Here is a 5750-nt window from a genome sequence, read left to right as displayed (position 1 = left end):
AGTCCTTAATGGGTTAAGCAAGAAACAGTTAACCCTAATCGTCATTTTATGTGAAAACCTTAATTTCACTTAGGCCTTAAGTTGGGCCTTTCGATTGGGCTTTGGTGATCAGGCCAACAATGGGCCATTCAAGAACAATTATATGGACTAGAATAATTGTATGGGCTTTAAGGTAAGGCCCATATGAGGGGTTAGGCCCAATTTGTAAAATTGGGCCATAGTTGGGCCATATCTGGGCCTTCATGATTATGAGATATTGGGCCATTAGAAATGCCAAATATTGAACTGGACTAAAGGTTTGGGCCCAATTTGGAAAATTGGGCCATATGTTGGGCTTTAATTCATAGTTTAACTTTTGGGCCTTTGGTTTGGGCCTTGAGTTGAATCAAGCTAAGATAGGGGTAAAGCAGTCTTTTACCCCAAGCATGGACTTATGATTTTTGTGTTGGAACCCAATTATTAATTGGGTGTTATTTTGATGATTGACAGTTCGAGAACCTGTCATCCAGCAGCTAGAGTTTTGTCTACGGGACTTCAGCAGTGTGAGGTGAGTTACCTTCCAGTAGAAGTGGGTCTAAGGCCACAATGCCGGCCCACTAGTAGGAGTTGTTCGTTGATGATTGTCTTTGTGATAATTATTTGGTATGCCATTATCTGTTATGTCTGTCTGCTAGGATGATATGTGATACATGTTAGTAGTAGTAGGGGTGAAATAGTCGCCGGATACCGGTTGAAAGATACCGAAGGGGTCGTCAGAACCCATGCATGCCTAGCAGTATGTGTAATGCCCGCAGATCCGAGCTGGTCAATTTAGAGATAATAGGGGTTGAAAATGACTTTTTTTGACAAAAGATTATTTAGAATAAATAATTATAACCAAGTTGTAGAATATTTCTCAAGGGTTCCGTACATATAAAGAACGCCGAAATCCGAGTTATAATCAAGAAGTTATGGCCCGTCGAAGTTTTACGTCAAAACCGGCACGGCACCGGGAGACGTAAATAGTGAATTTACGATGGAATACTTTTTAGCCTTAGTGATCTAAACAAAAGTTGTAGTATATGTTAAACCTAGAACATACAAAAAAAAGAACGCCGAAATCTAACTTCGTATGAGGAAGTTATGATTTTTCTAAGATTTGGCAAAGCAGTGCACGGCCCGAAACTCGAATTTTCGTTCGAGCGGTTTTTGGCTTACGCAACCTTAATGAGAGTTGAAGATCCCATTAATAGGAACTCAACGGTAAAAAGACAGACGAAAACGGAGTCCGTATGAAGGAGTTACGAATTCTTCGTGGTCATTTAACAGTCTAATCTCCTCCTACTGTTAAATTTAAGATTGGTCAAGAATTAGCCGATGGAGTCTAAACGAAAGTTGCAGATCTTGTTTTTACCTACGCGTGGATATAAAGAACGTCAAAACCGGAGCTCGTATGCGAAAGTTACGGGGTTTAGAAGTCAACAGGGTGCTGTGCGAAATCGGGTGACGTGGCTGAATATGGGCCAAGGCTTTCTCCCCAAGGCAAGCCACCAGAAGGTAACATGTGGCATGGAATCGATGAGTAGGAGGATCTACTCGACGAGTAGAGCTGTTTTCCAGCCTATAAATAGAGGTGTCGGGTTCCCTCATTCTTCACACCATTCCAACCTCTTCTTTCTCTCTCTAAACTCTTTTTCTAGCCCCCAAAACCCCCCTAAAGTCTAGGTAAACCCCCTAGAATCCGAAGGAAGCCCCGAGGCTCCTGAAGCCTCGAGAAAAGAGCTTTTCGGATCAGAAACGCTGCTCCAGCGAAGCCCAGTTTTCGAGAAAACATGTTGTAAGTGAGCTATGACTACCCTATCTTTAGTATAGCTTATGTTTCAATATAGTAATGTTATTAGGAACTTATAAGGAGTATTTGGGCTATTATTATGGGTTATATAAGTATTGTTTAACGCTTATATAATTGTAATAATAGCCAGACTATTAATTAGTCTCGGCGAATATTAGACTAAACTCTAGTGGTAATGATACTAGGTTTTGTCCGAGGAAAAATTATGTTGAGAGTAACGAAGTGTTGTTCGAGTGCCGAGTCACCACCTTATCAAGTGAGTGCATAGTTACTTTCATCTTACACATAGATATGAAGTATTTTATATAAATTATGTGCTATGTGTGCATATTATCTGAATACTTGTTGTCTATGTTGGGTGAATGATTTTATACATGTTTTAAATGATTCAAACTGTATATTTATTTTATATCTACAAATATGTTGGGATAAAACATGGGTAGATAAAATAGTTGGTGTGTGATGAAATAAAATGATGAGAGATAGGTGATGATAGGAAGGTGATGATAATTATGTGAGGATAGATAGGTGATGATGAATCGGTGATGTAGGATGAAAGATACCATAACCTTGTCCGGAAATATGGAGATGTAGTCATCTACCAGAGTATAGATGGCGACCACGGACTATTCTAGACAACCCCGTGGAAACACCAGCAGACTTATAACCTGTAGGTGATGAATTACGAGTTCAGGCGATGTTGTGACTGCGTATTCATGTGATTATACTCTCACCCTTACTATGAATTACGAGTTCAGGCGATGTTGTGACTGTGTATTCATGTGATGATACTCTAACCCTTACTATGAATTACGAGTTCAGGCGATGTTGTAACTATGTATTCATTCCTTAGGAACGAAAATATAAGGAAATGTGATGTAAAGAGATGATAGGTAAATACGACATAGGAGATGACCCTTAAGATAATTCTTTAGGGAATATTAAATGAAGAAAATGGGGATGGGTAATTCGGTTGATTGTTTGATTGTTTAAACATAATAATTATATTATTGTGGGTTGAAAACCCTATATACTCACCAGGTTTCCCAACCTGACCCACTCAAGCTTATTTGTATCATAGGTGTCGATATGAAGCTAGTTTACACTGAGAGATTTAAAAGAGATGTAGATCACTAGTGTAATAGTTCTGTTTATGCTTATGTTTCTGTATTGACGATGACATCCCAATGTTTTGAAAATGAAATAAATACATTTCTTCGGAAATGATTTGATAACGTATTTATCATGTTTTTCTGGGAACAAATTCCGCAACACATTTCTTTAAAAGATACTCTGATTTTCAAAATAAAGCATAAACAAATCGGTCTTTTCTGGCCGTGAAAATGGGGATGTCACAGTATGTTTATGTTATGTTATTATGTGGTAGTGGTAGGGGTGAAATAGTCCCCGGTTACCGGTTGAAAGATATCGAAGGGGAGGTTAGCTCCCGATTACCGGTTGAATGATACCGAAGGGGAGGTTAGCTCCCGGTTACAGGTTGAAATATATCGAAGGGGAGGTTAGTTCCTAGTTACCGGTTGAAAGAGACCGAAGAGGTAGGTTGGGCACCCAGATATGTCTGACAGTATGATGTTGTATGGTATGTCGTATGATGGGGGAACTCACTAAGCTTCGTGCTTACGGTTTATAGTTTTGGTTTCAGGTACTTCGTTTTCAAAGGAAAGGAGTTGGCTCGATCGCAACGCATCACACTACGATTTCCACACATGAGATCCTTGGGCTTACACTTTGATATTATTTTATAATAACATGTTTTGATTACTGACACCTTGGTCTTGACACGTGATGTTATTATGAATGCTTTTATACTGTTGGTTTTATAATAACTTAATTAAAAACGAAATTTTTGGTCTTGAATTTTGGGATGTTACAAGTTGGTATCAGAGCCTTGGTTTGAGGGATTCAGGCACAATATCGGGTGTGTCTGAACTCGAACTAAGGAGTTGGTATGAAAATTTTCAAAAGTAAAATCATTTTATAAAAAGGAGTTTGAAAAGAATTTGAAAAGAGAAAAGAACTTTGAAAAGAACAAGGTGTGTGATGTGTGCAATCAGCTGAGCTCAAGTAAGTTTTTCCCAAGGTAACCATACATGTTATGTTATGATATGATATGATTATGAGAATTGCATGCTGGATTAGGGCTAAAGATCTAGGAAGGATGCCTTATATGCCTACTGTATGTGTATGAGAACTGCATGCTAGATTACGACAAAGGAACTAGGAAGATGCCTTGTATACCTGCTGTATGTGCTTCATGAGCTACATGATAGTACTGATCGGTCAGTGATAGGATAGCCTGTTTAGTTTATGCCTGATTGTGTGAGCCTTCAAATTACATGATAGTATTGATTCCTGATTAGAGGATATAATGGTTTGATTGGAGTATGATGGTTAGATTTTCCATTTTCTGGATGATGTTTGCTTTGTGATTTGTGGGACTCTCAGTGATGTGAGTTAGATACTAAGTGAATATGCTAAGTCACATGGGACACAGGCCGGCTAATCTCAGAGTGATGGACTTGACTCTATTGCCCAACTCTTCTTTGAGTCCAACCGTTCTAGGGATGGGTCTTTTACTCGAAGGATTATCTGATCTATGTTGCACGTGGCTATATTTATGAGGTAGCTAGTTGACATTACCGGGAGTCTTTCAACAGCTGAGGACTGGGTGGGTTTGGGAACCTATGAAAGCCTAGGATATGTTTCATTGGGTTAGTAGTGAGGTTTAGTGAGATTTGGTTGTATCGGATTGAGGAAGTGACTTCGAGGATCTGGGAGGATTGCTGAGGAAAGTATGGATAGGTGTGGAAGGTAGTATTGGGCCCATACTACTGAAAGCACATGATCCATACTCGAATCGGTGAGAGTCTTGGAGAATTTGAGAAGCTTCGGGGAGGAGTTTGTGACCCGGTTTGGGGTCAGGGTATGTTCCAGTTGTTGCAGCTCAGCCATTGGCAAGTGAGCTAGTGAGCGTGACAGGGTGTCAGACCCTGGAGGATATGACTTCCAAAGTCCGAGGATGTGATATCGATGTGGAGCACTTTGAGAAGAGAGGGTCGTGCCAGGTGCATATAGTAGAGGGTCTCGGGAAGAGACCCAAGACTTTTGATAATCTGGTGAAAGGCCAGTCGGGCCGGGGTCAGTGCATCACGTCACTCCAAGGGTTTAGTCTACTATAATTGTAGTGGGGTTGGCCATTTCAGCTGAAGGAGTCAGGCCCTGCAGTGTCAGACAGGAGAAGTCAGGACTCCAGCAGGCAATGTTGCGGATATGTAACCTTGCCTTCTTTCAGTTTTATCTGCACATTGTTGTGGGACTTGTCTTGTGGTTTGGGATACTGTAGCAGGATGAGTAAGTGTAACCCTGGATTATTTCTTTACTCCTGTTGGGTTAGATCGTCAAATATCGTCATATGCCAATTGTATACCGTGAATTACTAGTGGTTAGTGTAAGATCGGTTCCCTTTTGTTGGTTCGGGGTGCTCAATGTTCTCTCGGTTCATAGTATAGAATTGTCGCGGTACAGTTAAGGGCTCATCGGAAGCCTAAAGCCTGTGGATCCTTAGAATCCTTTAGGAAGGTGGATCCTATAGTTAGTTCCCGTCATCAAGATAGGAAGGGAGTTTTGCACCATGTCTTCAGGATGGTCGAGGTATCTCAGGAGGAGGTGATCAGGATTCCTTCATATGTTGCAAATATGTCATCTTCTACTACTACTAGGTGGATGTTAGGAATTAGCATCGCTTTGGAATTGTGAGTGAGTTTGGACAAGTCAGATCTCGGGTCGGTTCTCTGCTACTGTCTGGGTTATCAAGGATTTTCATATGCCAATCTGGATACCGAAAAATCCTTGATGAACCTACAGAGGGACGTATCTTGCGAAGTGGGTTCCGCGTGTA

This window comes from Lactuca virosa, chromosome 7, assembly GCF_052849685.1.
Source record: "Lactuca virosa cultivar CGN04683 chromosome 7, Lactuca_virosa_CGN04683_v6, whole genome shotgun sequence".
Classification (NCBI taxonomy): domain Eukaryota; kingdom Viridiplantae; phylum Streptophyta; class Magnoliopsida; order Asterales; family Asteraceae; genus Lactuca; species Lactuca virosa.
The sequence above is the reverse complement of the archived record's forward strand: the minus strand, read 5'-3'. Positions refer to the sequence as shown.